Genomic DNA, 25,044 nt, shown 5'->3' on the forward strand with positions numbered 1-25,044 from the left:
TTAACATTTGTTTTTAAAACTTTGAATTTCAAATTCTCTCCCTTCCTCCCTCCCTGCTCCCTTCACTGAGAAGGCAAACAATTTGATATAGTTTGCATATGTGTAGTCACGCAAAACTTATTTCCATATTAAAAAATGATTTGCTTCCATCTGTATTCAGACACTATCGGTTCTTTCTCTGGGGATGGATAGCATTTTTCATTTTAAGTCATTCCATGCTTTCTTGGACAATTATATTACTGAGAATAGCTTCGTCATTCACAGGTGATCATCTTATAACATTGCTTTTGCTTTGTATCAACTACATTTCACTTTGTATCAGCCCATGCAAGTCTTTCCAGATTTTTTGGAGAGCATCCTGCTCATCATTTCTTATACCACAATAGTATTCTATCACAGTCACATAGCACAATTTGTTCAGCCATTTCCCTGTTGATGGGCATCCCCTCAATTTCCAATCCTTTGCCACCAGAAAAGAGCTGCTGTTTTTTCTTGCTTGCTCCTTTTTACATATAGGTCCTTTTCCTTTTTTTTAATCTCTTTTGGGATACAGACCTAACAGTGGTATTGCTAGGTAAAAGGGTATGCATGGTTTTATAGCCCTTTGGGCATAGCTACCAAACTGCTCTACAGCATGGTTGAATCAGTTCACAGCTCCAACAACAATGCATTAATGTGTCATTTTCCCCACATTCTTCCCAATATTTGTCATTTTTCTTCTTATGCCCTATTAGCCAATCTAATAGGTATGAGGTGGTACCATAAAATTGTTTTAACTTGCATTTCTCCATTCGTGATTTAGAGCATTTTTTTCATATGGCTATAGATTGATTTATTACTCCATCTGAAAACTGTCATACTGTTTGATAAATTGGGGAATACACCTATTCTTATTTAAAAAAAACCACTTAGAGATGCCCCTCTTCTATCACCCTATCTCCCGGCGGCTTTCGCTGGCTGGCATGCTCACTCTGGGACTGGTGCGGCACAGAAGGGACGGCGGCTGAGGAGTGGCCGGGTGGCCTCGGCCACCTCTAAGACCCTAGAGGCGTTGGTGGCGGCTGTCCCCATTGCCCGGGGTAGGGTAGGGAGTGGGGCGGCTGGTCCCAGCGTGTGGGCCTGCCTCTCTGGCTGCTGGTGCTGGCGGTCAGGGCTCCGCCTATGTGTACCTGAGGAGCCGGCAGCAACCACGTCTGAACCAGCACTACACCAGTGCCCACAAGGAGATAAGCCCTCTTGGTAGAGCCCAAGCAGCAAAGAACAGAGACAACAATTATTTTAAAGCAGGAAAATATGAGCAAGCCATTCAGTGCTACACAGAGGCCGTCAATTTATGCCCTACAGAGAAAAAAAAGCTGACCTTTTTACATTTTATTGGAACAGAGTTGCTGCTTTTGAACAATTGCAGAAGTGGAAAGAAGCGGCACAAGATTGTACAAAGGTTACTGAGCTTAATCCCAGATATGTGAAAGCTCTCTTTAGATGTGGGAAAGCCCATGAGAAACTAGACAAAGAAAGTCTTTAGAAGATGTCACAACAGTTTGTATTTTAGAAGACTTCCAGTATCAGCAAAGCATGCTATTAGCTGATAAAGTTCTTAAACATCTTGGGAAAGAAAAGACCAAAGAGAAATACAAGAATCATGAGCCTCTGATGCCATCTCCACAGTTTATGAAATCTTACTTTAGTTCCTTGATTGACGACATCATCTCAAAGCCTATGCTTAGAGGAGAGAAGTCTGATAAAGGAAGGACAAGGAAGGGGAAGCATTAGAAGTAAGAGAAAACTTGGTATATTTAAAGGCCAAGCATTATATGAAAGAAGAAAACTATGATAAGATCGTAAATGAGTGCACAAAAGACATAGATGCTGGAGGTAAATGTACAACTGAACTGTTGTTGCCAAGAGCCACATTCTACTTGTTTATTCACTATGCCAGTGTGGCTAAGGTAGATTTAGATTAGGTCATCAGCATGGAAGATGCTAATGTGAAGTTTCTTTCAAATGCCCTGAAAAAAAAGAGGCGGCACATATATTCAATAATAGCGGCCTTTTCTCTCTACTGACGATTTTAACATGGCTGCCAATATTGATCCCCAGAATGCAGATGTCTCCCACCACCAAGAACAGTTTAAAAACCCTTCTTGATCAGGCTGAAGAAGAGTGGCAGATTTTGTTGAATGTATTAGAATACAACCTGATTCTACCCTGGCCCAAGTTCAGAAGTATATTTCTTTGTATCATCAAGCTTACACAGGAAATAATTCTACACAAGCCCAGACAGCTCTGAAAGACTTTCAGGATATCATAAAGAAATTTCCTAGATGTGCTGAAGGCTATGCATTGGATGCCCAGGCACTAACGGATCAGCAACAATTTTGAAAAACAGATGAAATGTATTATAAATGTATAGACTTGGAATCAGACAATGCCAGAATGTATGTTCGTAAAGGTTTGCTTCAGCTTCAATGGAAGAAAGATCTAGATGAAGGCTTGAAGCTTATTAGCAAGGCCATTGAAATCAACAAGAAGTGTGATTTTGCATATGAAACAATAGGAAGTACTGAAGTGCAGTGGGGAAACAAGGAGAAAGCCTTTGACGTGTCCAACAAGGCGATTAACCTAGAAAATCTGAAGTGGAGATGGCATACCTCTATCACTTTGTGATGCTGTTATGCTCAGATAGAAGCTGCAAAGAAATACAGATTAAGACATCCTATGTTGTAAAACAGCTGGGAGGGGAAAACCAATGCTCTTTTTAGATATTTGCCCACATTTCAACAGAGCCCTATTGACATGATCGTAGACTGTGGTGAATGGTAGAACAAAGTTTTTCCATTTGTGGTGTTTGTCATTTGTCTGACTGTTTCAAGGCTGTTTCAAGGAAGTTTACAGTGTTGAAGATTATTCCCTAATGCAAGGGAAAGGGATATCTTAAAGCAATGTTGCAAAGGGAACAAAGGATATTCTGGCCATGAAAATTAAAAATTCAGATTTGTTCATGGAAGGTGGTGGAAGGAGAGGGGAGAGTATGTTTTGTATGATTTTGTGTGTGTGTGTGTGTGTGTGTGTGTGTGTGTGTGTGTACATCTCTGCATGTCAGTGCTATAAAATTGTAATGGCAAGCAAAGTGGAAATTTTGCGTTTTCCTCTTTTTTTCTTTTGGAGTTCTAGTGCTTCTCAGCATTAAGGTAATTAAGTGCCTTTGATTGAGACTTGCCTTTGTTTGAATCAAGAGTCTTTGATTAATCAAGAGTCTTTGATTACCTGCTTAAGTCACAAGAAAGCCTAAGTCACATGAGTTCTAGTCACATGGTTGTGACACCCTTTGTGGGCTTACCCTTAAGAAGTGTATATATATACTGATGTTAGCATTTTGCTTTAGAGGCTCACTCATTGGAAGAGTGTTTATGTGATTTGGCCAGCGGAGACTCTGGGTAGCCGTTAAGGAGCACCCAGGCTTTGAAAACCTAGATGTTGGTGCTTCTCTCTCTGGTAATTATGTATACATTGCCGTGGTCAGACAAGCCTGTCTGTTGATTTGTGTTATTTGCTCTGTTTATATAATTCTGGTTGTAATTTCTGCTTGCATTTGCTATGAAGTTCAGGGTGCTGATGTTTTCCCCTGAACTAAGTGAATGATATATGTATGTTTACTTAAAGTAAAATTAAATTTAATTAATTAAATTGAACTAATTAAATTTAAATTTTAATTAAAGTTTAATTAAAATAACCCCCATTAAAGTTGCTTTCCTTGGAAAAGCAGATCAAAGACTTTTGCTAGCAGCCCTCCTATGTGCTGGTGCTGTTGGTCTTACATAGCCACAGTAGCTACAAGTAGCATTGTTACAAAAATACATTTCTTTTCTGTGCAATTCATTCCCATGGGTTGGTTACTTTTAAAAGGAAAAAAAAATATATATGTTTCTGGTTTTTTTTAAGCTAAATTGAGAGAGAACTTTCAATATGACCAGAGGCACCTTTGCCTTCTGCATAACTCAAGGAAGAACCTGGTGGCAGCTATTGATCAATTTGATCATTTCCCAGAGTGACACTAATAAATAATGAGAAATATAAATAGCTTCAAATCTAAAGCAACCACAAATTTGCCATCATAAACTGCAGAAGCAAAAAAAAAAATCTGTTTTGAAGGACTTGTAGAGTAGAATATTTAGAAGATTACTTTAATATATATATATATATATATATATATATATATTATATATATAACTTAATAAAAATGGATTGAGTATAATACATGGAAACATTTGATTTAAAATAGCTAGTAAAGAAAATTTGGTGAAGGAATATACATTTATTAAGCACTTAAATGTTATTTCTAAGAGCCTAGTATTTCCTGAAATAGAAGTGTTTGAATGTTTCACCAAGTTACAGTAAACAGAGTTACAAAAAGTACCTTTTCTGAGGCATTACTTTTTAATGTAAAATTATGTGTGGGGGGTACCTTTAGTTTTTATTCAGTGAACCCTTTGTTCTTAGGTCCTGAGTATAAGTATCTAGGAATTTGTTGATAGTTTAGGAAAACTGACCATCTGGTTACATTTTTATCCTCACTCAGCCTGCAACCCATACTTGAATTGTTTACTTCTAGTCATCATTTGATTCAGACTGTCCTAGGGTAGTGGCCCATTTTGTTTCTTGTGGTTTTTTGAGGGGGGGGTTGGTTTTTCATTTTTTGTTTTTTTGTTTTTAGCAGTGGGCCATCAGACAGTGTCTCAATAAGCTTGAGCCTTAGTGAATACATAAAACAGTATAGAAGGATCTTGTACCATCCCTTTTGGGAACTAAAATTTTGTTAGTTTACAGGATTGGAAGAGAGGACTCTGCTTATCCAAAGCACCAGTGTTCATTGGGTCCTTATACTTCTGAAACCCAATAAACTTTGTCAGTGAAAACACTACTTTTTTACAGCCCATAAGATTAATTCCTCTCTCACAGAAGCCTATTCACTGAATGGGCTTTACCTTACTCTAAGCGAGTACATGAAAAGGCCTTAGCCTAAAAAGGACAGGGTCTCCTGTTGCATCCTGGGTCATCTCTAATCTTCCTTATGAATGTTTGGTTACTGGACCCAGATGGCTCTGGAGGAGAAAGTGAGGTTGGTGACTCTGCACAGCCCTCCCTCACTCAAATCAAAGTCAACTGCAAGTCATGTCATCAGTTCCCTGATGCCATGGTCCTCTTCAAAAACAGACAAACACAAAAATACTTCTGAAACCAAATAAACTTTGTCAGTGAAAACACTACCTTTTTAGCACCTATAAAACTAGTTCCTCTTTCACAGTAGGAGTAACTCCTGGCTTTAAGAGATCCTGGATCTAAAGGTAATAAATTGGGAAGTGAATTTTTTTTTGACAGCCAAAGCTGTGACAATTCAGATCTAAGGGCTCTCTCTCCATTTCTAGTCTCTAAATTTTGCTCTTTCCAGGACAACCACAGCTGTTTTCAGGAGGGTTACTTAATATTCCTCTGATTCTCTAAAAGTGTTTTTATTCATATGGCTTTATTTTCATTGACACTGACATTTTCTTCTACTGTTCTCCCTTCCTTCCCCCTCAGGAGAGGCAGTAAAAAAAACACTCCAAGGAAAATGATGCATGTGCCATTCAGTATTATCATTCCAAATGATTGAAACTGCACTGAAAGCTACATTTGCTGATAACTTTTGTAAATGAACTCACTTAAATTCACCAAATAGATATTATAAATATATGTATGTGTATGTATAAAACACTAGAGAGCATAGTAATAAATAGATCTTTCCTTAAAATGATAAGTAACGTCCATCTGAAAGCATCAGCAAGCATTATCTGTAAGCGGGATGAAGTAGAAGCTTTCCCAATAAGATCAAGGGTGAAAAAGGATACCCATTATCATTATTACTATTCAGTATCATACTAGATATGTTAGCTATCCCAATAAGAGTAGAAAAAGAAATTGAAGGGATTAGAATAGTCAATGAGGAAACAAAACTACTACTCTTTGTAGATTATATGGTGGTATATTTAGAAATCATAGAGAATCAATTAAATTTTTTTAAATAATTAAGAACTTTAGAAAAATTGCAGGATATAAATCCACATAAATCATCAGCATTTCTGTGTATGGCAAACAAAGCCCAGCTGCAATAGATAGAAAGAGAAATTCCATTTAATATAACTGTAAATGATATAAAATACTTGGGAGTCTACCTGCTAAGACAAACCCAGGGACTATATGAACACCATTACAAAACACTTTTCACACAGATAAAATCAGATATAAATAATTTGGCTAATATATTAATTGCTCATGGATAGGCTTAGCCAATATAATTAAAACAACAATTCTGCCTAAACTAAATTATTTATTCAGTGCCATACCAATCAAACTACCAAAACATATTATAGAGAGCTAGAAAAAATAACAAAATTCTTCTAAAAGAATAAAAGGTCAAGAATACCAAGGGAATTAATGAAAAAAAGAAAACAAAGTAAAGTAGCCTAGCAGAACCAGACCTCAAACTATTCTATAAAGAAGTAATCAAGAAAAGCATCTGGTACTGACTGAGAAATAGAGGGGTAATCAGTGGAATAGATTAGACACAAGATAAAGTAATAATGATGACAGTACCTTAGTGTTTGACAAATCCAAAGACTACAGAATCTGGGATGACAGCTTACTATTTGACAAAAACTGCTGGGAAAACTGGAAAACAATATGACTGATACTAGGTATAGACCAACATCTTATACCATATACCAAGATAAGGTCAAATTGTGTATGTGATTTAGACATAAAGGAAAATGTAGCAAATTAGGAGATCAAGGAATAGTCTATCTGTCAGATCTATAGAAAAGGGAAGAATTTATGACCAAACAAGAGAGAGAAAAAAATCATGAAAAGTGAAATAAGTAATTTTGATTATGGTAAATTAAAAAGTTTTTGGACAAATAAAACCAATGCAACCAAGAAGCAGAACAGAAAGCCTAGGAAGCAATCTTTACAACAAATATCTCTGATAAAGGCCTCATTTCTCAAAAACATAAAGAACTGAGTCAAATTTATAATAATACAAGCCATTCCCCAACTGATAAATGGTCAAAGGAAAGAACAGGTAGTTTTCAGATGAAGAAATCAAAGATATTTATACTCACATGAAGAAATGCTCTACATCACTTTTGATTAGAGAAATTGAAATTACAACAATGCTGAGGTACAATCTCACACCTATCAGATTGGCTAATATGACAGTAAAAGAAAATGATAAATGTTGGAGAGAATTTGGGAAAATTGGATACTGAAGCATTGTTGGTGGAGTTGTGAACTGATGCAACCATCCAGGAACTATAACCAAAGGGCAACCAAACTGTGTATACACTTTGATCCAATACCACTACTAAGTCTGTATCTGAAAGAGATCATAAAAAGAGAAAAGGATCTACATGCAAAAAAAGAATATATTTATAGCAGCTCTTTTAATGGTGCCTAAAAGAATGAAAATTGAGGGGGATGACCATTAACTGGTGAATGGCTGAATTAGCTGTGTTATATGAATGTAATGGAATACTACTGTGCAATAAGAATTGATGAGCAAGATGATTTCAGAAAAACCTGATAAGACTTATATGAACTGATGCAAAGTCAAATGAGCAGAACCAGAATATTGTACACAGTAACAGCAATGCTGTGTGATAATCAACTATGAATATCTGTTCTCAACAATGCAATGATCCAAAACAATTAACAAAAGACTCATGATAGAAAATGCTATTCACATCCAGAAAAAGAACTGATAGATTCTGAATATAGATTGAAGCACACTTTTTTCACTATTTTTTCATGTTTTTTTTTTTTCCTCTCTTGGTTTGTTTCTTTCTTCACAGCTATGATTAATATGGAGATAGAGTTTACATGATTGAACATATATAACATATATGAAATTGCTTGCCATGTTAGGACAAGGGAAAGGGAAGGAGGGAGAAAAATTTGGAACTAAAAATTTTGTAAAAATGAATGTTAAAAATTGTCTTTACAAATAATTTTTAAAAAAGAACACAAAAAAGACATCCAGGCAATTTTTCTAAACATGGCTTTCAGGTAGTTCAATAATTCTTAAATTATCTTTTCTCAATCTATTTTACAGGACAGTTGCTTTTCCATTGAGACATTTCATATTTTTTTCATGCTTTTTGTTTTGTTTATTACTTCTTCATGTCTCATAAATTTATTAGCTTCCACTTTCCCAATTCAAATTTTTGAGGAATTATTTTCTGTAGTTATTTTTTACCTCCTTTTCCAATTGTCCAGCTCTACTTCTTAAGGAGTTTTCTTTTCTTTGTGAATTTTTGTACATCTTTTTTTCTGATTGGCCACTTTTATTTTTAAGGAGTTTTTTTCCAGTGAATTTTGTATATCTTTTAAAAAAAATTTTTTTGCTTCCTTTACCAAGCAGTTGATTCTTTTTTTTTTTTTTCATGATTCTCTTGCATTACTCTCATTTCTTTCCCCATTTTTTCTTTTATCTTTATTTGGTTTTTAAAATTTTTTGAGCTCCTTCAGAAGTTCTTTTTTTTTGGGGGGGGGAAGGGTTGGGACCAATACTCTTTTTTATTCCTTTGAAGCTTTGCATGTAGCCATTTTGACGTTTTTGTCCTCTTCTAAGTTTGTGCTTCATTCTCCCTGTTATCATAGTAACTTTCTATGATCAGGTTCTTTCTGTAATTGTTGGACTATGCTCCTGGAGTGGAGAGGACAGTGTTGTAAGCTTCTTGTGCCAGAGCTCAGGGCCTTTGCAGCTAGCTTGCACAGGGTTTTTAGGGCCTAGCTTCTCACTTTCACTGGAATGGGGCTGGCCTCCCTGCTCTCTTGTAATGGGAGCAGTACTTTGCTGGTGGCTAACACTGAGGACAGGGCCTCACTTCTGGCTTGTGGTGAACCTTGAGCCTTGTTACAGGCTTGTACCAAAAGAGAAGCCTCACTGCTGACCCCTTTCGTGGTGGCCTTGTCACTTGACTGTTTGTTTCTTGTCCTCCCTTCCCACCCCAGTTTGACAGACCTTCCTTGCTGACCCTCCAAGCTATTCTGGGCTAAGTTGTTTACTGCTCCAAAGTTGGTTGTAGAGAATTATTGCAAGGTTGTCTGGAGGGAGATTTGGGAGAGTTCAAGTGAGTTCCTGATTCCTTCCTCCATCTTGGCACCAGAAGTTCCATTTGTCTTTCTTTACAACTTTAGGCAATCATTGAAACCTATTTCTCCCAGGATGACATTTTCTAATATAGATTTCAGTCAATCACACCTACCTCTCCAACTCACTGGTAATGGTGATGGAGACAGACTCATCTTGCTTCCAATTCCATATTCATACTTTTCAAACTCTCTGTTTTTTTTCACCCAAAAACATCTCCTCTGTGACTTATCCAATTCAAATTTGTTACCCATTACAGACTATGGTAGCTGTTCTCTACTGAATCTCAGGAAATTCTTCCTCCCTTCTCACTAAGTTTAGTGTCTCACTCACAGTTTTCCCCTCCACCTCAGTTACTTTCCTTATTCTAAGGAGTTTCAATAATACATGCTGATATTAAAATTTATACTGGAACATCACTATAAAATTTTTGAAGAATTTTATAGACTGATGAAAAATGAAATGAGTAGAAACAGGAAAATATTTTATACAATTACATCAATACTGTACAGCCAAGGAATTATGGAAAATATAGAAACTATGACCATCCAGCATTTTAGAAGACTGATTATGAACAATGCTACCCATCTTCTGACAGAGAAGTGAAGGATCCTTTGTGCAGGAGACATGCATGAAAAACATATTTTTGAACATTCTCAATGAGAGTATTTAGGTTTATAAGGAATTTGTTTTTCTTTTACTTTTTTTTTAAATAAATGAGCTACTGGTGGGAAGGATATGGATGTCTGTCAATTTTTAAAAATGTATAATAAACAATGCTGATATTCTCTCAAATATTCTAACTGTCCAAGTACTCAACTATTCAGTTCCCATGTAAGATTCCACACCATCTCAGTTTTCTACAGGGATGGTCATACACAGCGATATGCTTTTAATTTCTTAACAACTATTTCTGTAAGGGAAGAATGTATGCATTACATACTTTGAAATTTAATTTAAGTTTTAAACATTTTTTTCATGAATTTCTATAAATCTAGATAATCAATGAAACAACGAATTAGGCCATTAGTTACAGCATTTTCTCATTTCCATGATGTAAATGCTCACAATAAAAATTTAATAATCAACTCTCTTAAGCTAGTCTGAGCTAGCTCCGGCCCATAATTGGCTATCATTGGTTACAATCACCCACAAGTGTTCCAATTTCATATTTAAAAACACTGGATTATTTTTACTTTCTCCTGTTTTTTATCTTTCCATCTCTACTTATGCTTCATTCTTGTTTAACTCACTTTTCACTCACACAATTGTCTTCAATCCCTTACTGCCTCAGTACTATCCCAGGCCACCACCCCTACTTGGCTTGCACTTTCCTTCCTTCCCAAATTTTATACCTTTGAGAACAAATTCACATATTCATTTTCCTCTCCCTGGAATCCCTTAGTCTCTTGTCTTATTGCTAATAAGACCTTTCAAAATCCAACTCTTGATTACTCCTATTTGCTTAAAAAAAGGAAATCATAAATCCATGCTGAATGAGTCTAGTATAAAATTATGCTAGCTAATCTCAAGTGGTTGCTTTCTACAATAAAGCAATCCTACCACTCCACTACTTAAATAAATCCCTATATCACAGCAGTTATTCCAACCCATTTCTTCTCTCCTCAAGCACCCTGTGCTATTCCTAACCTTCACTTTCATTTGTAACACCTTTCTTCATTCTTCCCTAAATTGAGCCATTTCTAGAGAACTTTGCCTCACAACCTTTCTTTTATTTCACATCCCTCTCACATTATCCCCTAAAATGTTCTCCATTTCATTATCTGATGATATGACAGCCATTTTGCTTGCCATCTTTTATGTGTGTAGTGAGGGGTAAATTCAGTTGGTAACTGTTACCTTGAACACTTGAGGTAGACGTCGCATAACTATCCATTAATATCATCCCGAGGAGAGAAATAAATAACACTCATCCCACAGTGTGCCAATATATCCCACTGATCTTCTTTGAGGGCCCATGGGAGTTGTTAAGGAGACAATGGAGAAGATAATTTTTAATTAGGTAGTGAACTTACTAAGGAGAATTCATAGTTCATAGATAATATTAACACTATTTAGACAGAATGGAGTGAATTACAAATGAGAAGTTACATTTTCTTCTATTAGATTTTAAGCTCCTTGAGGGCAGGGGCTGTCTTTTGTATCTTTTAAAATCATCAGGGCTTAGTACAGTGCCTGACACATAATTAGAAACTTAAATGCTTATTGATTAATTGCCAAGTAAAATCTAGAAGTGTCAGTGAAGCAAAAGGAGTAGAAGAACTTCTCTTCCTTCCCCATGTGGCAAGGGGTATGAGAGATATTGTAGTTAACTTTGGAGAAGGTACAAAGAGATTTTACATTGTCAGGACAAAGCTAGGAATTAGTGAGCACTATAAGAGGTCCTTGGGAGTGAAACAGTTGAGCTATCTTTTGGGGGGTGGGAAGGTAGAACCAAGATGGTATAGTAGAAAAGCACTCAGCTAATTTTTCCCAAATTTCCTTCTAAATAATTCTAAAATAACTCATCCAATTCTAGAGCAATACATACAATAACAAAAATAGTCTGGTGAAATAATTTTCCAGCCCAAGACTACTTGGGAGAACAGCAGAAAAGGTCTGTCTCACGAGAGTGGTGATTGAGCTTGGAATGTAGTGCAGCTGCATTTGTAGCAGTAGCAGCTTCATAGTTTTCAGCCCACCAACAGGTCAGGTGGGGCAGACAACTAATTGGAAGGACATTGCAGGGCATCCTTTGCTGGAACTGGATTCAGGGTTCTATTTGATTGCCCATTTGCGGTTCCTGGTAACAGTCCCTGGGCAAAAATGAGGGATAGCACTTATGGCATTAGAGGAGCAAGGAATCTACTCATGGTTTCAAGAGAGAAGGAAGAATTTGTGGTTACTTCCAGGAGAGTAGGGACCCCAGTCTAAGACGGAGAGGAACACTAGAAATTGTAGCTGCAGGGAAACAGGGGACATGCTATACTTCTTTTTATACTTCCCAGGTAAAAACAAGAACATAGGAAAGGAGAGCAAAGACCACATTTCACCTTGGATCATACCACCTTGAAAGCACAAAAAAATCTACACATCCCCAGAGCTAGTTATGAAAACAGCAGCAGGAAAGGCCTGAAGCTTGAGACAATATCCCTTCAACACAACAGCAGCAGAGCTGAACTTTAACATAAAGTTAAAAGTCAAGAAATAGGCAGGAACACTGAGCATACAATAACAACAACAACAACAACAACAACAACAACAAAACCTGATCATAGAAAATTACCAAGGTAAAAAGGAAATCAAGACAGAAACTCAGAAAATGACAACAAACTTTTGAGCTACATGCAAAGTCTCAGAGAAAAACATGAATTGGCCAAAGACACAATTATGAAAGAGCTCAAAGAAGATTTTTTTAAAAATAAATAAGGCAGGTAGATGAAAAATTGATAAGAAAATCAGAGTGATTAAAGAAAAATTATGAAAAGAGAGTCAGTTTGTCAAAGGAGGGACATAAATTACTGAAAAAAATAACACCTTAAAAATAGAAGTGGCCAAATAGTAAAAGAGGCACAAAAATCAATTGAAGAGAAGAAAAGCTTAAAAAGCAAAATTGATAGTTCTGTAGGACTTATGATGAATTCAGATCAAAGACTCTTTTTCTTTACTTTTATTCCTTTTTTGGTCCTCATTTTCTTTCACAGAATGACTCACATGGAAATGTGTCTTGCATAGTAACTACACATGTATAATCTATGTCAAATTGCTTGCTTTCTCGATGGGAGAGGGCAGATATAGCATTTGGAACTCAAAATTTGAAAATAAAAGAATATTAAAAGTGTTTTTACATGTAATTGGGCAAAATAAAATATTACCCAGGACAAATAAAACCAAATTGGCCAAATGGGAAATGAGGTACAGAAATCTACTCAAGGAAACATTTTAAGAAGGAGAATTGTCCAAATGGAAAAAGAGAAACTCACTGAGGGTCATTGAAGAAAATGATTCCTTAAAAATTAGAATTTGCCAAGTGAATGCTAAGGACTCCAGGAGACATCAAAAACCAATAAAATTAAGTTAAAGGAATGAAAAATAGAATAAAATGTGAAATATCTCATTAAAAAAACAAATAACATGGAAAACAGATCAAGGAAAGATCCTTTAAGAATTGGTTGCTGTCCTTAATTCTGAAAGAGGACCAAAATGAAAACACTATGCCAGAGTTAAGTTACAGTGTGGCTAATCAGATTAATATGAGCTTCCAATGTTCTACCACAGGTCAGGCACAAATAGTCCATGTAAACATTTTGGGTGGATTCCCTAAACTTGTGCATCTCATATTGCTTTTGAGCTACTACAATTCTGTTTTTCAAATAGAGTATAGCACCTGCTGTGATGAGGGCACACCATGCTGAGTTCTGTGCCAGTGTCTCCCACGTCACAAAGCAATTCCACAGTTATTTTTTTTTAAATAATGGACAGCAATTATCTTTATTTTTGGTGAAAAGTTCTACCAAAAATATACATTTTCCTTAACGTTCAGAAAACAACAACAACACAAAATTTGAGTGGCTGTCAAATTCTCCAGCTGTTTTACAATTAGTGATGGATGGTGGAGGCAGAAGTCAGGAACAAAGTACATTCCTTAACCAAGTATGAAAATGTTCATTTCAAAAGTTTTACCTTTTTCCTTTAAGAGCTTAAAGCTAGGGTTCTTGCTGATCTTCTCGTTAAAAATGACTAGAAGCTTCTCTTCAGATTTGTGGTATTTGTTAGTCACTGCATAGTATTGCACTAAAACCTTTCTCCTTAACTTTTTAACTGATATTTTATTGGCAGGGGCTTGTTTCAGAACAGTTTTGATAGTTCCTTTCCAGTTGAATTTCCCTTTTATAGGTATTTCACTATTTTCAGTCTCCACATTAACGTTTTCTGTATGTTTCATTTTTGTCTTTTTAGAATCAGCTTCTTCTTCTGAATGCCAACGTTTCCACCTTTCTTCAGGTGCTTTTATGTCTTCCTCTGTTGTCATTTCAAGATGATTTCCATTTCCACTCACTTCTGATTCTGCTGCGTATTTCTTGTTGTTTTTATTTTTCCTCATTATTTTTCTGTGTTACTAATTTCTGGCATTTCTTCCTTTATGGCATCAAGTTCTTCTGCCAGGCCCATATTGTACTTTTTGGATTTCCGATCATTTGAATTTTCTTGATGGTTTTCTAGCCTCAGTACTTTCTTTTCTTTTTTCCTATTCTTCTTTTATTCTTTATTTCATTCTCTTTTGCTCTTCTTCCCCTCTGGTTGTCCTAGTGTTTTTTCACTGACTTCAATGGGTATTGGGTTAACTTTGTTTCCCGAATGTTGATTCTCCACTTAGTTGAGAGGCTGTTTCTTGTTCTTTTGTATTTGGTCCATTACTGGTAGCTTCAGAAAAAATATCCCACACCCGTTTCTGAAGAAAGTCATTATAAATTTTTAAACTGTTCTTCCTCCAATTCTGAAATTTGGCCATTTTTTCATGGAATGTTGTTAAAACCATTAACTTTTTCTAAAGTTTCCCACAATTTGGGGCAAATTCTGGGTTTCTTCATTATTTCATGAATCTTCCGAATCCATTCTTGCTGTTTAACATCTCCTTTGTTAGTGTTTTTTTTTCAAGATGAAAACAATTTATTTTATTTTTATTTTTTTGAATTCCATACTGTATTATTTAATATTTTTTTAGTTTTCAGCATTGATTTCCAAAAGATTTTGAGTTTTAAATTTTCTCCCTGTTTCTACCCTCCCCCCATTCCAAGAGGGCATGTATTCTGATTGACCCATTCCCCAGTCATCCCTCCCTTCTGTCACCCCACTCCCCCTCCCCACCCCCATCCTTTTCCCCCTTACTTTCTTGTAGGGCAAGATAGATTTCTGTTCCCCATTGCCTGTATATCTTATTTCACAGCTGCATGCAAAACCAACTTTTTTTTGAGCATCTGCTTTTAAAAGTTTGAGTTCCATATTCTCTCCCCTTCCCTCCCCACCCACTCATTCTAAGAAGGAAAGCGATTCAAAATTGCCCACACGTATCATTATGCAAAACACTCCCATAATTAGTCATGTTGTGAAAGACTGACTATATTTTCCTCCCTCCTATCCTGTCCCCCTTTAATCAATTTTCTCCCTTGATCTTTCCCTTTTCAAAAGTGTTTACTTTTGATTACTTCTTCCCCCATCTGCACTCCCTTCTATTGCCCCCCCCCTTTTTCACCCCTTCCCCTTACTTTCCTGTGGAGTAAGATAGCCAATAAAGTGTGTATGTTATTCCCTCCTCAAGTCAAATCTGATGAGAGCAAGATTCACTCATTCCCCCTCACCTGCTTGCTCTTCCCTTCCAATGAACTGCTTTTTCTTGCCACTTTTCTGTGAGATAATTTACCCCATTCTATCTGTCCTTTTCTCCCTCTCTCAATATATTCCTCTCTCATCCCTTAATTTAGTTTTACTTTTTAGATATCATCCCTTCATATTCAACTCACCCTGTGCCTTCTGCCTATATATATATGTATATGTATATATATATATATATATATATATATATATATATATATATATATACGTGTATATATATATATATATATATATATATGCATATTCCCTTCAATTACCCTAATACTAAGAAAGGTTTCATGAATTACACACATCATCTTTCCATGTAGGAATGTAAGAAAAACAGTTCCACTTTAATAAGTCCCTTATGATTTCTCTTTCTTCTTTACCTTTTCATGCTTCTCGTGATTCTTGTGTTTGAAGGGCAAATTTTCTATTCAGCTCTGGTCTTTTCACTGAGAAAGATTGAAAGTCCTCTATTTTATTGAAAATTCATATTTTACCTTGGAGCATTATTCAGTTTTGCTGGTTAGGTGATTCTTGGTTTTAATCCTACTCTATTGACCTCTGGAATATCATATTCCAAGCCCTTTGATCCCTTAAATTGAAGCTGCTAAATCTTGTGTTATCCTAATTATGTTTCCACAATAATCAAATTATTTCTTTCTGGCTACTTGCAGTATTTTCTCCTTTACCTGTGAATTCTGGAATTTGGTGACAATATTCCTAGGAGTTTTCTTTTTGGGATCTTTTCAAGAGGCCATCAGTGGATTCTCTCAATTTCTATGTTACCCTCTGGCTCTAGAATATCAGGGCAGTTTTCCTTGATAATTTCTTGAAAGATGATATCTAGGCTCTTTTTTTGATCATGGCTTTAAGGTAGTCCAATAATTTTTAAATTATCTCTCCTGGATCTGTTTTCCAGGTCACTGGTTTTTCCATTGAGCTATTTCACATTGTCTTGCACTTTTTCATTCCTTTGGTTATATTTTATAATATCTTGATTTCTCATAAAGTCACTACCTTCCACTTGCTCCAATCTGATTTTTAAGGTAGTATTTTCTTCAGTGGTCTTTTAGACCTCCTTTTAGATTTGTCTACTTCTGCCTTTCAAGGCATTCTTCTCCTCATTGGCTTTTTGGAGCTCTTTTTTTTTTTAAATTTAAATTTATTTATTTAACATATTTGGTTTTCAGCATTGATTTTCACAACAGTTTGAATTACAAATTTTCTCCCCATTTCTACCCTCCCCCCTACTCCAAGATGGCTTATATTCTGGTTGCCCTGTTCCCCAGTCAGCCCTCCCTTCTATCGCGCCCCCCCCCCCCCCCCCCCCGCTCTCATCCGCTTTTCCCTTCCTTTCTTGTAGGGCAAGATAAACTTCTACGCCCCATTGCCTGTGTATCTTATTTTTTAGTTGCATGCAAAAACTTTTTTTTGTTTTTGAACATCTGATTTTAAAACTTTGAGTTCCAAATTTTCTTCCCTCTTCCCTTCCCACCCACCCTCCCTAAGAAGTCCAGCAATTCAACCTAGGCCACACATGTATCATTATGTATAACCCTTCCACAATTCTCATATTGTGAAAGGCTAACTACATTTTGCTCCTTCCCAACCCATCCCGCTTTATTGAATTTTCTCCCTTGACCCTGTCCCCTTTCCAAAGTGTTTGTTTTGATTACCTCCACCCCCATCTGCCCTCCCCTCCATCATCCCCCCCCCCTTTTATTTATTTTTTTTTATCTTCCTCCCTCTTCTTTCCTGTGGGGTAAGATACCCAACTGAGTATGTATGGTATTCCCCCTCAGGCCAAATCTGATGAGAGCAAGGTTCACTCATTCCCCACTCAACTGCCCTCTGCCCTCCTCCCACAGAACTGCTTCCTCTTGCTACCTTTATGCGAGATAATCCACCCCATTCTATCTCTCCCTATCTCCCTCTCTCAGTATGTTGCTCTCTCATCCCTTAATTTCATTTTATTTCTTTTAGATATCTTCCCTTCATCTTCAACTCACCCTGTGTCTGCTCTCTCTCTTTTACATATATATAATGTGTATATATATATATATATATATAAAACACACACATATATATATACACATACATACACATACATATACACATAGATATATACATACATACACATTCACATATATATATATATATATATATATATATATATATATGTATATATGCATGTTCCCTTCAACTACCCTAATACTGAGGTCTCATGAATCATACACATCATCTTTCCATGTAGGAATGTAAACAAAACAGTTTAACTTTAGTAAGTCCCTTGCAATTTCCGTTTCTTGATTACCTTTTCATGCTTCTCTTGATTCTTGTGTTTGAAAGTCAAATTTTCAATTCACTTCTGGTCTTTTCACTGAGAAAGCTTGAAAATCCTCTATTTTATTGAAACTCCATATTTTGCCTTTGAACATGATACTCAGTTTTGCTGGGTAGGTGATTCTAGGTTTTAATCCTAGCTCCATTGACCTCCGGAATATTGCATTCCAAGCCCTTCGATCTCTTAATGTAGAAGCTGCCAGATCTTGGGTTATTCTGATTGGGTTTCCACAATACTCAAATTGTTTCTTTCTGGCTGCTTGCAGTATTTTCTCCTTGATCTGGGAGCTCTGGAATTTGGCGACAATATTCCTAGGAGATTTCTTTTTGGGATCTATTTGAGGAGGTGATCGATGGATTCTTTCAATTTCTATTTTGCCCTGTGGCTCTAGAATATCAGGGCAGTTCTCCTTGATAATTTCCTGAAAGATGGCATCTAGGCTGTTTTTTTGATCATGGCTTTCAGGTAGTCCAATAATTTTTAAATTATCTCTCCTGGATCTATTTTCCAGGTCAGTGGTTTTTCCAAGGAGATATTTCACATTGTCTTCCATTTTTTCATTCCTTTGATTCTGTTTTATACTATCCTGATTTCTCATAAAGTCACTAGCTTCCACTTGCTCCAATCTAATTTTTAAAGTAGTATTTTCTTCAGTGGTCTTTTGGACCTCCTTTTCCATTTGGCTAATTCTGCCTTTCAAGGCATTCTTCTCCTCATTGGCTTTTTGGAGCACTTTTGCCATTTGAGTTAGTCTGTTTTTTAAGGTGTTGTTTTCTTCAGTGTATTTTTCAGTATTTTTTTGGGTCTCCTTTAGCAAGTCATTGACTTGTTTTTCATGCTTTTCTTGCATCCTTCTCATTTCTCTTCCCAATTTTTCCTCTACTTCTCTAACTTGCTTTTCCAAATCCTTTTTGAGTCCTTCTATGGCCTGGGGCCAGTTCATGTTTTTCTTGGAGGCTTTTGTTGTAGGCTCTATGACTTTGTTGTCTTCTTTAGGCTGTATGTTTTGGTCTTCTTTGTCACCAAAGAAAGAATCCAAAGTCTGAGACTGAATCTGGGCGCATTTTCGCTGCCTGGCCATATTCCCAACCAACTAACTTGACCCTTGAGTTTTTCAGTGGGGTATGACTGCTTGTAGACTAGAGAGTTCTATGTTCCACGTTTGGGGGGGAGGTGCCAGCTCTGTCAGACCCGCACTACTCCTTCCCCAAGAACCCCCAGTCCAGACTGGGCTTAGATCTTCAGCAGGCTGTCGCACTCCTGCTCTGATCTGCCACTTAATTCCTCCCACCAGGTGGGCCTGGAGCCGGAAGTAACCAGAGCTGTAGCTGCCCCACCTCCGCTGCCCCCGGGGCTGGAAGCCAAACCGCGAACTCCTTCCACTCCCGCAGATTTTCCCACTAACCTTCTTCGCAGTCTTTGGTGTTTGTGGGTTGAGGGGTCTTGTAGCTGCCGCAGTTCACATATTCAGGGTGCTAGGGACCCCATCCGTCCAACTCCAAGTTTGGTTGTTCCACGCTGCTCAGGCTGGGCTCTGCTCCACTCCGTTCCCAGCTCCCAGCTCTCAGCTCCGTGTGGAATAGACCTCACCCAGAGACCATCCAAGCTGTCCTGGGCTGGAGCCCTGCTTCCCTCTGCTGTTCTGTGGGTTCTGCCGTTCTAGAATTGGTTCGGAGCCATTTTTTATAGGTTTTTGGAGGGACTCGGTATGGAGCTCACTCTAGTCCCTGTTTACCAGCCGCCATCTTCTTTTTGGAGCTCTTTTGCCATTTGAGTTAGTCTATTCTTTAAGGTGTTATTTTCTTCAGTATTTTTTGGGTCTCCTTTAGCAAGCCATTGACTTGTTTTTCATGGTTTTCTTGCATCACTCTCATTTCTCTTCCCAATTTTTCTTCTACTTCTCTTACTTGCTTTTCCAAATCCATTTTGAACTCTTCCATGGCCTGAGACCAAATCATGCCTTTTTTCGAGGCTTTTGATGTAGTCTCTTTGACTTTGTTGACTTCTGGCTTTATGTTCAGATTTTCAATGTCACCAAAAAAGATTCCAAAGTCTGAGTCTGAATCCGAGTCCATTTTCGCTGCCTGGCCATGTTTCCAGCCAATCGCTTGACCCTTGAGCTTTTTGTCAGTGTGTGACTCCTTGTAGAATATAGAGTACTTTGTCCCAGGCTTTAGCAGCTGTGCTGCTGTTTTCAGAGCTACTTCTACATGGTAATCTCTGCTACACCAGCACTCTTCTTCCCCCAAGAACCACCAACCCGGGCAGTAACTCAGATCCAACTAGGCTCTTCACTCCCGCTCTGATCCTCTACTTAATTCTTCCCACCAGGTGGGCCTGGGGCCAGAAGGAACTATGGCTGGAGCTCTAGGAGCAGCCCCAAAGCTGCACCACTTCCCCACCCCAGGGCTGGGACCAAATGCACACCCCTTTCACTCCACTCCAGCATGTCCAGCAGTTTTTCCCACTAACCTGCTCTGTTTTCTTTGGTGTTTGTGGGTTGAGAAGTCTGGTAGCTGCCACAGCTCAATGATTCAGGGCCCTACCACCTGAGATGCAACTGAAAGGGATCTGGAGAGATCAAGCCCAGAAGATGATTCAGGAAGCAGCACCTGGAGAGGGTGTCTGGTAAAGTCCAGTCAAACTCTGCTTTTTATTTACCAAACACAGAAAGTACTTTGTCACTCATCCCCATGCCTTTTCCCTGGCTGTCTCTCATCTCTTAATTCTTTCCCTCCTTACCTCATATCTCTGCTTCTTAAAATTAATCCCTGGTTTCCTTTAAAATTTTGCTTAGGTGCTTTTCTCTGGGAGACTTCTCCTATTCTTCTGCTCCCAGACCCCAGGTGCTAGTACCTTTCAAATTCCACCCCACCCCAAGCTCTTGAGATTATCATAGATCTATTTTGTAAGTGTTCAGGTGACTGAGCATATTTTCTTTTCTGTTAGGTTGTAAACTCTTTGAGAGCAAGTACTGAGTCATTTTTTATCCCATAGGTCTTCCCCTCCCAGTTTAATTTTTTTTTTCTAACTAAAGGGGCTATCACTTAACTCACTTCTTAAAGAGTCCTATTCACTGAATGGGCTTTACCTCACTCTAAGTGAGTACATGAAAAGGCCTTAGCCTAGAAGGGCCAGGGTCTTCCATCGCAACCTGGGCAATCTCTAGTCATCCTGATGAATATCTGACTGCTGGACCCAGATGGCTCTGGAGGAGAAAGCGAGGCTGGTGACCTTGCACAGCCCCCCCTCACTCAAATCAAAGTCAACTGCAAGACATGTCATCATTTTCCTGATGTCATGGTCCTCTTCGAAAATGAAGGACAAACACAATCCCCATAGCCTCGTACAGAACCTGAATTATAACAAGTACTTAAAAATGCTTATTGATTGATCCTTAGAATCAGAGGTTTTAGAATTGCAAAAAACCTTAAATATCATATATTTTAATCCCCTAATTTAACAGATTAGCAAACTGAGACCAAGAAAGGATAAGTGATTTTCCCAAGGTGATATGGGTACGAAGTAACAGAGCTGTAATTTGCATCTTAGGTCAATATTATTCGATCTCCAATTTTAGGGCTACTTTAGATCAAGCAATTTCCCCCTTTTTCTAAATATGTCACTTCTATTTTGAATGTACAGAACAGATCATTTTTTCAACAGTGCACTCATTTCCTCTACTATCATCATAGGTTTTCTACACCACAGGCTAAAGTGTAGATTCTCAGGGGCACTGCTTAGTGAGGAAGAAAGGTTATAGAATCAGTCAACAGGCTGTAGGGAAAGGTCAGTGACACAACTACTTTAAAAGACAAAGTTTTCTTTTTGGATCAGAAATGGAAAAAGTCAACGGAGAGTTAACAGGACTCAGGTTTGCTCTTCTCTACTGTTTGCATGTTCCAGGTGGCTGACCTTCATGAAATATTTTGTCTCAGCTCCTTCAGGGAAGTTTTTGTTCCCAGAAACCAGGGTACAACATTATAGGTAATCAAATCTTATGTTCCAGTTACAGTTAGAGGAGACCACTTACAGTAATTATTCACTTTGCAGAGCAAGAAATGGAAACCCAGAAAAAGGAAGTGACTTGTCTAAGGTCACACTGATAGTAACTAGCAGAACTATCATTTGAAACCATATTGTTTGACCTAGGGCTGCCTTCACTTGTACATTTTTTTAAATAAATTATTCACATAAAAAATAGAAAACATTCTTTTCAAATTTGTCAATATGACAAAGCTATGATGAATAACTTACACTTTGTGTGACAGAATTTGAAAAGATCTGTATAGACTAGCACTAGATGTACTGGCTAGGATTGAAATTGATAAACATTTATTAATTGTTTATTTTATACAAAGAACTGTTCTAGATAACAGGAATATAAGCCCAAAAAGCCGTAAATTTCCATAGATCAAGGTTCTTAAACCCAGGGTACATGAACTTTTAAAAAATAGACTTTGATAACTATATTTCAATACAATTTGTTTCCTTTGTAACCCCATGTATTTTATGTATTAAAATATTAGTCTGAGAAGGGTTCCCTAGGTTTCACCAGGTTGCCAAAGGGGCCCATTACACACAAAAAAAGGTTAAGAATACCTGTCCTGGAGGAAATGAAGGAGTTTATCATCCTAGTGCACTCTTTCTATCCTCTTTATACCAGATGTGAAGTACTATGTTAAGTTCCAAGTACATTTTAGGAGTGATATTGCCAGCTTGGAATAAGTCTAGTAGAAGGAATGTGCTGGGTGTGGGGTGGGAGTATATTTTCTGTCTTCATGCATTTGAAAAGTTGTCATGTAAAAGAGGCATTTTGGGAGATTTTTTTTTGTCTGCTTGACCTTAAAGGAAAGAGCAATGGGTGAAATTTATAGGATAGGTGATTTCATTTCAGTCATTGGAAACTCTCCCTAACCATTAGAGTTGTGCAAAAGGTAAAATGTTTCCCTTCACTGGAAGTCTTCAAGTACAGATGTATTACCTCTTCTCAGATACATTGTATATAGATTGTGTTTTCTCTTATAGGTTGGACTAGATGAATGGTCTAGGTTCTTTCCACCTCTGATATCTTTGGACTCCAAATCTAATGTTCTTTCTGCTACACCATACATCTTCCCACTGGGTTTGAACTTCTCTACTGATCTAAAGCATTTGTATCTTTATGAAGTACTCAGAAAACACAGGAAATGAGGTTTCCTGGGATGGCTTCTTAATGTATTAGATAATCTGTAACTAGAGGGGAGCATTGCAAAATGGGGATAGTAACAGATGACTTATCTCTCTTTTCCCAGAGAGAATGACATTTGTTATTTAAACAGAGAGAAGGAGCTGGTCTTCTCTGTTTTTTTCTCTCTCCAAGATTGTCATGACACATAATTTTAGGTGGATTTAGGACATTTCTGTAGGAATTCCTTTCTTCTTCTTTTCAAATGTTTTGGAAACCTCAAAGAAAAGTATCTTGTAAGCAAAGTTCTTTGCTTGTATCTGAACAACAAACTCATGCTGATAGGGAACAAATATATGAGATCTGGGACTGCCTATTATTCCTTCCTTTATCTCTATTTACCATAGTAATTTAGATCAACAAAGCTACCTTTAGAGAAATATAACAAAGAGCTAAGTTCAAATCCTGCCTCAGACACTTAGTTGTTATGTAACCCTGGGGAAGTACCCACTGTTTGCCTCCATTTCTTCATCTTTAAAAAGGAAAAACGACAGTAGCTTCCTTCCAGTTTTGTTTGGTGAGGACCAAATGAGATCACACATGAAAAGCACTTTGCAAACCTTAAAGCTGTAATGTAACCATTAGGTTTTATTATCAATAAAGCTTTCACTACAAAGCCTAGGTGGGGTTCAAAAAGAATCTTCCATGTTTTAAAAGAACTGTAATTTCATAGGAGTCTGTGTGTGTGTGTGTGTGTGTGTGTGTTCATTGCAGTGAAGGTCATACCCATCAATATTTATCTCCTCTCCAAAAAAAAAATCATATGGAGGCCAAGTAAACTTAACCAGGTTGGTATTCAGATGTTAGAGGTATAGTTCACTACCAGTCCCAAAATTGAAACTATTCTGGTCTGATAAGGCCTGTAAAAGCTGATACTCTGTTGGTATAGCCTATGAAGATATAAATTCTATATTATAGGATAATATGGTACCAAGTGAAAAGAAGAATTAGAGAGGAAATGAAGATCCCAGCTCCCAGCAAAGTACCTAACAAAGTAGACCTTCAAAGGATATTTACTGACTGCCAAATATTTATTGACTGAGAGTGGACTGCATGCGTTTGAAGTAGCCAGGCACTGTTTAACTTTCATTTTTGTACTCTCAGCTCCTAGCCTAGTGCTTGGCTCATAGAGGTAGGGGACAGAGATTAGAGACTGGACTTGGGAAACTTTCTCTGTCAATGTTGTTCTTCACCTTTTCTATAACTTATAGCTTCAGAGAATTTCCTAGGAAACTAAGAGAGGTTAAATGTCTTGACTTGGCCTACATAGTCAGTAAGTGTCAGAGGTGAAAGTTGAGCCCAGAATTTCTTGACTTTGAAGGTGGTTCTTTATCACCTGTACTGTACTATTTCTGATGTCTGGCATATAGCAAATATTTAATATAATTTAGCTGACACGTTGATTGAAAATAGCAAATTTTAGAAAGGATATTAATCATTCAGAGTGCATCCAGAAGAAAGTTGTATCCATAGAATGGTAAGGGAACTTGAGACCATGCCAAAGTAGGCTTAGTTGAAGAAATTAATGACACAAAGCCTAAATATTAGAACACATAGGCAGGACATGATTTACTCTCTTTCTGTATTTGAGGGGCTGTCATTTGCAGGAGGAATTGAACTTGTTCTGACTGGCCTTAGAGGACAGAAGTAGGAGTAACGGGGAGGAAGATGTAGAGAAGTAGATTTCCAGTCCATGTCATGAAAATATATCTCACAGTTAGGAAAGTCCAAAAGTGGAATGCATTGCCTCAAGAAGTAGTCAATTCTTCATAACTGAAGGACTTTAAGGGGAGGGTAGATGATAAGTGAGAGATTTCAGTTTCACCTACCAGTAGGACTTGCTGAATTCTGAAGTCTGAGATTCTATGATTTTGTGATTTACCTCACCTAGTTTTAGTCAGAAAAGTC

General features: G+C 37.4%; 2 pseudogenes; one reads left to right on the forward strand and one right to left on the reverse strand.

Annotated features, from left to right (window-relative positions):
• Positions 1-2,667, forward strand: part of LOC118842527 — a 76,284-nt pseudogene extending 73,617 nt beyond the window's left edge.
• Positions 2,668-13,832: 11,165 nt separating this feature from the next.
• Positions 13,833-14,826, reverse strand: LOC118842529 (annotated as a pseudogene).
• Positions 14,827-25,044: the final 10,218 nt, after the last annotated feature.

This window comes from Trichosurus vulpecula, chromosome 3, assembly GCF_011100635.1.
Source record: "Trichosurus vulpecula isolate mTriVul1 chromosome 3, mTriVul1.pri, whole genome shotgun sequence".
Lineage (NCBI taxonomy): Eukaryota > Metazoa > Chordata > Mammalia > Diprotodontia > Phalangeridae > Trichosurus > Trichosurus vulpecula.